Source organism: Peromyscus eremicus, chromosome X, assembly GCF_949786415.1.
Source record: "Peromyscus eremicus chromosome X, PerEre_H2_v1, whole genome shotgun sequence".
Lineage (NCBI taxonomy): Eukaryota > Metazoa > Chordata > Mammalia > Rodentia > Cricetidae > Peromyscus > Peromyscus eremicus.
In genome coordinates, this window is record NC_081439.1 from 57,806,940 (window position 1) to 57,817,776 (window position 10,837).

At 42.0% G+C, this 10,837-nt stretch overlaps 2 pseudogenes; one reads left to right on the forward strand and one right to left on the reverse strand.

Moving 5' to 3' along the window:
* The first annotated feature begins 1,553 nt into the window (after positions 1-1,553).
* On the forward strand, positions 1,554-2,654 carry LOC131900050 (endoplasmic reticulum-Golgi intermediate compartment protein 2-like; annotated as a pseudogene).
* A 6,083-nt stretch (positions 2,655-8,737) lies between these two features.
* Positions 8,738-9,697, reverse strand: LOC131900051 (protein orai-3-like; annotated as a pseudogene).
* Between the last annotated feature and the right edge of the window lie 1,140 nt (positions 9,698-10,837).

Consider the following 10,837-nt stretch of genomic DNA (forward strand, 5'->3'; position numbering starts at 1 on the left):
TTTGTATGTTAATAAATAAAGTTGCCTGGGGGTCAGAGCTAATAGCAAGCCATAGCAGAGCTGGGTGGTCGTGGTGCACGCCTTTAATCCCAGCACTTGATAGGCAGAGCTAGGTAGATCTCTGTGTGGTCAAGGATACAGCCAGCATTGGAGACACACGCCTTTAATCTCAATACCAACCATAGAAGATCTGGAGGTTTGTATAGATGGGCAGTGACGAGGAGGTCATGTGGTTGGGTTTACAACCAATGAGAAGGCAGAACAGAAAGTCTATATAAAGACAAACACTCAGGAAGTAAGTCTCTCTTGGCTGAAGAGGCTAGCTGCAGCAGACGGGTAAGGCTCTTAGCTCTGATCTCTTGGCTTTCTTCTTTGCATTGGTTTTGTGTTTCTTATTTAATAAGACGGGTGATTACATCTACAGGGAAGCAAACAGTAGTCCTCCCCAGCCATGCTGTCTATGAACTACAACAATGACCAGCACGACACAATAACACTAAGGTTGCAGTAGTGGCATGCATACCTTTGTGGTAACCAACAGCTCTCTAATTGGACTTAAGACCTTCTTAATAACAAGAGGGAAATCATGCCTGGTCCTGGAAACCTAACCAGTTACCCATGGCTAGTAAAGTCATAGATCTCAGAGGAGAACCTACAACCATCATGTTACTAAACCAGCATAATCTTTAACTATATCATAAATATTTGTCCTTTTCCCTACAGATAAATATAGATCTCACCCCTCATCAAGGAAACATCTCTTTGCAACAGGAGACCATTACAAAAAAAAAACACAACCAATCAAAATTCAAAGAACAAGAGATTGTTTGATGCCAGCCCCAACTGATCTGTCTACAACACAACCCCTGTGCCGAAGGCTTAGAGATCAGAGCAAAAGGGGAGTGGGTAGAAAAATTGTAAGAATCAGAGGAAGAGGAAGTTTGCTGTGAGGTCGCGTTTCCTAGAAATGCCAGAGAAGCTATACCTGTGAAGTCTCATCAACATGACTGCTTACATAAGACCTGAACAAGGATGACAAGGAACTATAGGCAACCAGCAAATGCTGAAAGCAGAGAAATCGTCTCCTCCCAGGAAAAGCCCCATAGTTGCTTACCCAATACCAAATGGTTAGTCCTGAAATCATATACATATATACATACAAGTAACATGTTATAGACTGAGAAGGTTGAGTTTATATATTGTGTTTATAAAACACAACAATTAAAGAAAAAGAGGCCATGAATTTGAGAGAGATCGAAGGGGTCACATTGGAGGGGTTGGAGGGAAAAAAGGAAAGAGGGAAAATGATGTCATATTTTAATTTCAAAAAAATAAAAAATGATTTTTTAAAAAGTAAAGGTATAATTCCATAAATAAAACTATAGTTATAAACAATCATAATGATCTGGGCTTCTGTGAAACATAGTGGCCAGCTGGGACAGTAGCACAAGGACCTACATGATGGAAGGAGAAAACTGACTCCTGCAGATGGTTCTCTAACCTCTAAATGTGTGTCATGGCAAGTGTGCCCCACCCCAATAAATCATGACTATATGAAGGAAGAGGGAGGTTTTCCTGAAGATGAGGTGACTGAGGTGGGGGAAAAAAACAACTTAAGTTTGGTGAAGGAGTTGAATGCTGTTGCCAAGGTTCCTGACAACTATGGAAAGATGTCAGCCAGTTGGGTGACAGTTTCTCTAATAGCATTTACCACTGTGGCTTTATTAACAATAATGGAATTCTCAGTGTATCGAGATACATGGCTGAAGTACAATTATGAAATAGACAAAGACTTTTCTAGCAAGTTGAGAATCAACATAGATATGTCTGTTACCATGAAGTGCCAGTATGTTGGAGCAGATGTACTGGATTTAGCAGAGAAAATGGTTGCATCCACAGATGGTCTAGTTTACGGATCAGTAGTATTTGACCTTTCATCACAGCAGAGAGCATGTTACAGCTGACTCAGAGTAGGCTGCAGAAGAGCATTCATTTCAATATGTGATATTCAAAAGTGCTTTTAAGGCACATCAACAGCACTCCCACCAAGGGAAGATGATTCATCACTCTCTCCAGATGCATGCAGAATCCATGGTCATCTGTATACCAATAACGCAGCAGGGAATTTTCTGTGAGCAAGGCAATCCCACTTCCTCTAGGACATGCACATTGGGCAGCACTTGTCAACCATGATTCTCATAGTATTTCTCACAGAATAGATCATTTTTCTTTTGGGGAGCTTGTTCTAGGAATTATTAATCCTTTGGACGAATCTGAAAAAAAAAATGGCTATAGGTGACAACCAGATGTTGAAATATTTCATTGCAGCTGTGCCAAGAAAACCTACAAACATACAAGATTTCAGCAGACATCCATCAGTTCTCTGCGACACAAAGGGAACAAGCATGCTCTAGGCAACCATGGAGTCTCTGGAACATACATGAAATGCTATCTCAGTTCTCTCAGCTAACAGCTCTTTGCCAGGCTTTGAGGATTCTTTTCAACAATAGGCATATTACACGGAACTGGAAAATTATAGTAAAAATAATTTGTTGTCATTTCAGACTTGGATCCTTCGAGCTCATCTATTCTGTGCTGTTTGTTGATGGCCATGCAGACAATCACTTATCTTTTTAGAAAATAATACATATTAACACCTCCTGAGTGGAGAAAAAAACCTTTGCCTAAAACATAATACCTTCTAAATAATAAAATGTTGAACAATACATTCAAAGAAAATATGAGAGCCTGAAAACAAGCTTATTTTTAAAAGAAAGAAAAAAGGAAAAAACCACAGACTGAAGTCCTGTCTGTGTTGTGTCTGTTACACAAGTCCTAGGAGAAATTCTGCTGCTAATGGTGAGTCAGCCCAGGCAAAGTGACTGGTGAACACTCATGGCAAATGGAAAGCAGAGCCTGGAGGCAGAAGTGAAGCCGTATTTAAAGAAAGGAGTGTTGATAAATGCAAATGTATGCATATTTTTGTTTTTAGAAAATGATGTCGGAATAAAATGTATAAAACATTAAAAAAATCACAATGAGAGTTGGGCAGTAGTGGCGCACGCCTTTAATCCCAGCACTTGGGAGGCAGAGGCAGGTGGATCTCCATGAGTTCGAGGCCAGCCTGGGCTACAGAGTGAGTTCTAGGAAAGGTGCAAAGCTACACAGAGAAACCCTGTCTCAGAAAAAAAAAAAATCACAATGACTACATGGGTTGTACTGAAGAGTAACAAGACCTGGTATTTTGATCCTTGGGACCTTATAAAAAACATTTTCTGTTGACTCAGTAATCAATAGGTAACTTCTGTATGTTAGATGCTATTAATGAATGCATGGGCTTTCAGGAAGTGAAGCAGGGAAAGACATCCCAAACAGAAAATAGTAGTGTATATATAATAGAAATTACACAGACAATGTTTAGGGAGCCAGTTTCAGGGACTGGCATAGAAGATGCATGTGACAGATAGGCTTAAAAATACAGCAATTTGGGTTGGGGATTTAGCTCAGTGGTAGAGCGCTTGCCTAGCAAGCGCAAGGCCCTGGGTTCGGTCCTCAGCTCTGAAAAAAAAAAATGCAGCAATTTGGTACCATTTCAAAATAATCGTGTGCCTTTCTGAGAAGCCAGAGATTCACAAAAACAAAGAAAAGGTCTCACTTGAAGGTCTCTTATTAATCTGCTACAGCCTACTAAGAATTCTACATACACTCTAGATTGTTTGCCTCTCTGATCAACAAATGATAAACATATAGCCAGTTGACTTTACAGAAGATACAGCTAAATATTGAGACACATTTGTCCTACCTTAAAACAAAACTCTCTTCAGTAACCTGAGTAAATCCTCCAGAAGAGAACAATTATCCTTCAAAAAATTTATGTGCTTCCCCTAAATAAGCACACACAAATATGGGCAATATCCACAGCTTAAAAGTTCAGCTGCGGGGGGCGGGAGGGGGGAGAACAAGGGACTCCGTGGCTGATATGTAGAACTGAATTGTATTGCAAAATAAAAATTAAAAAAGAAAAAAAAAAGTTCAGCTGCAAATAGAAACCCAGCTTGCAGGGCTGGAGAGATGACTCAGCAGTTAAGAGGACTGGCTTCTCTGGACCCAGGGTCAATTCCCAGCAACCACATGGTGGCTCACAACCATCTCTAGTAGGATCTGATGGCCTTTTCTGGCTTAAAGGTGTACATGCAGATAGAGCCCTCATACATAAAATAAATAAATAAATAAATCTTTTTAAAAAAGAAAGAAACCCAGCTTGCTCCTTTCAAAAACATGCACATGGTTTAGGCAGTAAACGTGACTGTTACCAAGCCTGATTGATCCCCAGAACCCATATGGTAGAAGACAACTGATTGACTGATTGATTGATTGATTGATGACTGATTGGTTGATTAAGTGCAATTAAAAATTAAAACATGTATACTTGCTAGTCAATACAGCTTCTCTCTGGAAGAAAAGAGGTGAGTTATGAGCATAATTTGTTTTCTACTAAGTCTGCTACACTCAATCCACTTATGCAGAGAACACTACGAGATAGGTATGTCATGGAGGCTTTTTCTGGTCATCAAAAGTGCTCTCAGTTCCCATTACAGAACAAGCAGGAAAGTGTAAAGGTGCAGTAACACAGCACTTCTCAACTTCACGTGTAAGTGTTTCTTTTTGGTTTTTCGTCAAGGTTTCTCTGTGTAACCCTGGCTATCCTGGAACTTGTTCTGTAGACCATGCAGGCTCTGAACTCAGAAGTTCCCCTGCCTCTGCCTCCGGAACAATGGGATTAAGGCATGCGCCACCACACTGAGCTGTTACCTGTTTTCTTAAAGACTGCCATTGTGATTACAATTAGATGGAATCTCAATGTAATTTTAATTCATATTTCCTGAATGTCTAGTGTGTTAGTTACTTTTCTTGTTGTCGGGGACAAAATAGCTGAAAAAAACAATTTAAGGAAGGAAGGATTTATTCTGGCCCACAAATTGAAGATGTAGATTGAGGAAGGCATGACAGCAGGAGTGTGAGGCAGCTAGTCACACTGAATCCCCAGTCAGGAAGCAGAGACATGCTCATGCTCATGCAACCAGGACCCCAGTCCACAGAATGATGCCTCCCAGAGGTTACAGTGGATCTTTCCGTCTCAATTAGCCTAATCTAGATAATCCTTCACAGACATGCTCAGGGGCTTGTTTTCATGGTGATTTTAGATCCTGCCAAATTGACAATCAGTCTTAACCATCACAGCTAGTGAGGTTGAACGCTTTTTTTTTTCATGTGTTTACTGGCCATTTGTATTTCATCCTTTGAGAACTATCTATTTACTTCATTGATTGAGTTGTTTGATTTATGTAGGTTTTTTCCCCATTCTTTATGTATTCCAGATATTAAGCCTCTGTCAGACGTACAGCTGGCAAAGAAATTCTCCCATTTTTCAGGCTGCCTTTCACTCAGTTGTTTCCTTTGCAGCATGAAACTTCCTTAATTTCATGAATCCCATCTGTCAATTGTTAGGCTCATTTCCTGAGCAAGCTGAGTCCTATTCAGGAAAGAAAGTCCTTGCTTATGCTTATAACTTGAAGTATTTTCCCTACTTTTTCTCGAGAGAGTTTTAGAGCTTAAAGTATTATATTATTGACTTTCATCCGCTTGGAGTATTGGTTTTTGTATAGGCTAAGAGATAGGGATCTAGTTTCATTCTTCTTTATATGGATATCCAAATCTCCCAGCATCATTTGATGAAGAAACCGACCTTTCTCCAATGCATTTTTTTTTTTACATCTTTATAATCAGTTGGCTCTGTTTGGATGGGTTTATATCATGGTCCTCCATTCTATTCCATATAGCTACATGTCTCTTTTTGTGCCATTAGCATGCCACTTTGTTCCCATAGCTGTATAGTATAACTTGAAATCAGTTTGGGTGATATCTACAGCGTTATTCTTTATGTTCAAATTGCTTTGACTATCCAGACTCTTTTGTGCTTCCATCACTGTCCACCCATTCCTTTGAGACAGCCTCTCAAATTGAGCTTGCAGCTAGGCTGGTGACCAACAAACCCCAGTGGTCCTCCTGTCTCTGTCCCTAACAATGCTAAGGCTATGGACACATGCACAGCCATGCCTGGGTTTTTTTTTAAAGTATATGTTCTGAGGATTTAAGCTTAGGTCCTTTTCTCATTTATCAAGTGCTCCTACTCACTGAACCCTTTGTTTATAAGATTTTTTGTTTTGTTTTTCAAGACAGGGTTTCTCTGTGTAGCTTTGGAGCCTGTCCTGGAACTCACTCTATAGAACAGGCTGGCCTTGAACTCAAAGAGATCCACCTGCCTCTGCCTCCCAAGTGCTGGGATTAAAAGCATGCACCACCACTACCTGGCTGAAATAGACAGGTTTTGTTTTGTTTTGTTTTGTTTTTAATGTAAAATGCTCTGTCTGGATGCCAGAAGAGGGCATCAGATCCCATTATAGATGGTTGAGAGCTGCTATGTGGTTGCTGGGAATTACTAAGAAATTTTTAAGACAACTGCAAATGGGCTTGTTTTCTTGATTTAAATCCCAACATATTTGTTATTTGTATATCTAGTGATTTTTGTGTGCTAATTTTGTATCCTGCCACTTTGGTGAAAGTATTTGTCAGATCTACTATGTATAGAATCATATCATTGCATATAACAATACTTTGACTTCTTCCTTTCCTGTCTGTATCCCTCTTATTTCCTTAAGACTTCAGATAAGACCTATTCAAGATATATATTGAAGAAGGTGGACACGCTCACCTTATTCCTGACTTTAATGAAAACACTTTTTCCCCATCAGTATAATGTTGATGATAGGTTTGCTGGTATAGCCTTTTATTATGCTGAGATAGGTTTCTTCTATTCCTAGTTTCCTCAGGGCTTTTATCATGAAGGGATATTGGATTTCATCAAAAAACTTTTCTGCATCAATTGAGATGATCATGTGATTTCTGTCCTTGATTAAAAATTGGGGACTGATGATATAGCTCAGTAGTAGAGTATATGCATATTGTATTATGTGCAAGGTCCTGGATTTAATCTCTAGTATATTAAGACAAACTAATAAATATAAATCAGGAGTTGTGGCTATAGCTCAGTTGGTTGTGCATTTGCTTAACATTCATGAAGCCCATGGGTTCAATCCCCAGCACCACACAAAATTAGGCATTGTGATACCAGCATTTTGGAGGTAGTGACAGGAGGATCAAAAATTCAAAGTCATCTCCAACTCCATAGTGAATTCAAGGTCAGCTTTGGCTATGTAAGAGATTTTGAATGAGAATATCCCCTATAATCTAGAGCATTTAAATACTCTTTTTATGAAGCTAGTATTACACTGATTCCAAAACCAGATAAAAACATCACCAAAAGAAAGGAAAATTGGTGATGGCTAACCAGTCTCCCTGATGAACACAGATGCAAAATGCAAACTGAATTCAATAACATCACATCAAAAAGGCCATCTATCACAACCAAGCTGGATTCATTACAGAGATGGTTCAATATATTTTAGTAAAATCAATAAATATTATCCAGCACATAGGCTAAAAGACAGAAATCACATGATCATCTAAGTAGATGCAGAAAAGGCATTTGACAAAATTCAACATCTATGATAAAAAAATATTTATGTGAGACACAATTTATTTATAAAACAAGGTAAAATTCAGTATCAAATATGCCATGTTTTATTGATACTCATGGGAGACCTGCCCTTTCTTAAACAGAAACAGAAGAGGAATGGATTGGGGGGGGGCAAGAACAGAGGGAGTGGGAGAGGGACTGGGAGGAGAGGAGGGAAGGAAACTGTGGCTAGGATGTATAATTTAAAAAGTAAATACATTTTTTAATGAAGTTCAACATCAAAAATTCAGTGTCTGAGCTGGGCAGTGGTGGCGCACACCTTTAATCCTAGCACTCGGGAGGCAGAGCCAGGTAGATCTCTGTGAGTTCGAGGCCAGCCTGGTCTACAGAGTGAGATCCAGGAAAGGCGCAAAGCTACACAGAGAAACCCTGTAAAAAAAAAAAAAATCCAGTGTCTAGAGAGCTCTGCTTTCTAAGGGCTGAATTTTTCTTCTTTACAAACTCACCCAACCCTTGTCAAGGAGTCAAGCTAGCTGCACAATCCCTCCATCTTCAAATGTTCCTCCTCCCCCAGCTCTAGCGGAAGAGAGTGAGAGCCAGACGAACCTAGGGCAGTGGGACAGACACCATAAGTCACCAACTGGGAAGTGGCTCATCCTAGGAACAAACACCCAGATCCTCTACAGCAGTCAAATCAGGAATGGGGAACCCATCAAAAAATCTCTCCCAGGATGCCAACTGTAAAATAGATTTGACATAAGCAAGGGTTAACTGCCTTGAGGACAGTTGTGCAGGCATGTCACCTTCCTGTGGAGTAGCAAACAACCAGAAAATACTCCACTAGGGCCTGCTTGCCTCTCATCTTCCAAGGATCCTTAGACTGAGGTCTTTCTACCTCCCTCTCGTTCCTCCAGCCAAGCAAAGTGGAGCTTACAAAACCCACTGGGACATGATGACAGAGAACATCCCTGGGAGTGTGGGACTCTGAGCAGGAATTCGGCCTCTGAGAGTAGCTTACACGAGGTGGCTCCAGTCTGGGACAAGGAATAAGGTCTGTAGATCCCTGGGCTCTCTTGCAGACACAGGGAGGCAGTGCTTGCAACAGCCTAAAGCCAGGCTCACACAACCTACAGCTCCCCCCTACAGGCATCTGAGTTCCTCCAGCTCCTTCTTCTGGTGGTCCGTCTTGTGGGCCACCAAGGATCGGTAGAAATGTAGGGCAAAGGCCGTTAGTTAACACAAGTCCCACAGGTACCATGATTGCCGTGGAGATCATAGATGCCTGCCAACCTGGCTCATGAGCACCACCACACACTTGCTGGGGGTGGGCAGGCTTTGGAAGGCTGCTGTGATGTGCCTACAGAAGCAGAGGATGGTGTGAGGTTGGAAGCTAACCTAAGGGAGACGGTCAGAGGTGGCACCTGGGACATAGGTACCACAGGAGCTGGTTTGTCCGTGGGTGCACCAGTGGGCACAAACTTGACCCAGCCCACCAGAACAACTCTGGCAAGGAAGAGAAAGGTACCCAGGGCAGTGGAGAAGCCCCAGGCCAGCTCCACGTATCGATGGAGTCATTGGTGTGGTGACTGGTGGACAGAGTTGAGATTGTGGGTGTTGCTCAAAGCTTCGATGTGGGGCAGCAGACGTGGGGAGACTATGAGAGCAAAGAGATGCACAGCCACTAGCACAGTGGTGCAGGCGCTGAAGGCCACCAGCAGGCCCGGTGGGTATTCATGATCACTCTCCAGCTGTACCTCCACCATGGCCACCGTGGCAGAGTCCGACAGCAGAGCAGATGTGCGACTGGAGGCTTTGAGTTTAGCCTGGCTGAGGTAGAGGCTGTGCCAGCTGAGCGCCCGCAGAGAGCGCTGACTGGCCCCCCATACGGTCCAGGTAGCCGCGGTGCACGAACTCCCAGTACACGGCCGAGCCTGCAGGGCTGTCCACCTCCGAGGTCAACAGGACCTGTTTGCCCGCGTCCCCCTCGCTGCCCTTCACCCTGAGTGGCTCCACAACCAGCACTGACCGCCAGGCCACAGCAGAGCCAAGGCACCTTGGGGCCCCCAAGAAGTGCAGGCCCAAGCGTGGGTGGGACTCCATCCTCTGTGGCACAGCAGCCCCAGCCAAAAAGTATTTTAATTATATAAAAAAAACTGCAGAAAAAAAATCGTGGGGACACTAGGAATGGAGGGAGCATACCTCAATATCATAAAAACTGTATACAAGCCTATCGCCAACATGTTAAATGGAGAAAATCTCAAAGCATTCCCACTAAGATTAAAAACAAGGCAAGAGTGGCCACTGTCACAATTCCTGCTCAATATAGTGCTCAAAGTCAGCTAGAGCAGTGAGACTAGTGGAGCAAATAAAAGGGGTACAAGTAGAAGACAGCCCGCACGATGCTTTACATAAGAGACTCAAAGAACCTCTCAGTGCTGTTTAAACACTTTCGGTAAAGTGGTAGACTATCAAGTTAACGCACATAAATAGCCTTTCTGTAGAGCAATGACAAACAACCCAAGAGAAACCAGGGAAACAGTCCCACTCACAATTCCCAGTCAAAGAGTAAAATCCTTAGGAATAAACGCAACCAATGAAGAGAAAGCCCTCTGCAATGAATACTTGGAAGACACTGAAGAAAGAGCTTGAGGAAGATACCAGAAGATGGAAAGACCTTCCATGCTTGTAGATTAAAACAATTAATCTTGTGAAAATGGTCAGCCTACGGAAAAGCAAACTACAGATTCAATGCAACCCCAGTTAAAATTGCAGGCCCATTCTTCGCATAGGAAAACCAACCTTAAAATTTAAATGGCAGGAAAAAAAAAGATAACCAAAGCAATCTTTTAAAAGAACACAACGTTTTTTTATTTTTACTTTTTCTTTACTCTTGAGAAATTTATGCATTATACAATGTAATATGATCATATCTACCACCATTTCCCTTTCCAATTCTCCCAAAATTCTCTCTCTTCAACATGTCTTTTTTTTTCAAGATAAGGTTCCTCGGGTTGGGGATTTAGCTCAGTGGTAGAGCACTTGCCTAGCAAGTGCAAGGCCCCGGATTCAGTCCTCAGCTCTGGGGAAAAAAAAAAAAGATAAGATTTCTCTGTGTAGACCCTGCTGTCCTGGAACTCACTCTGTAGATCAAGCTGGCCTAGAACTCAGAGATCTGCCTGCCTCTGCCTCCCAAGTGCTGGGATTAAAGGCATGCACCACCACTGTCCAGCTCAGCATGTC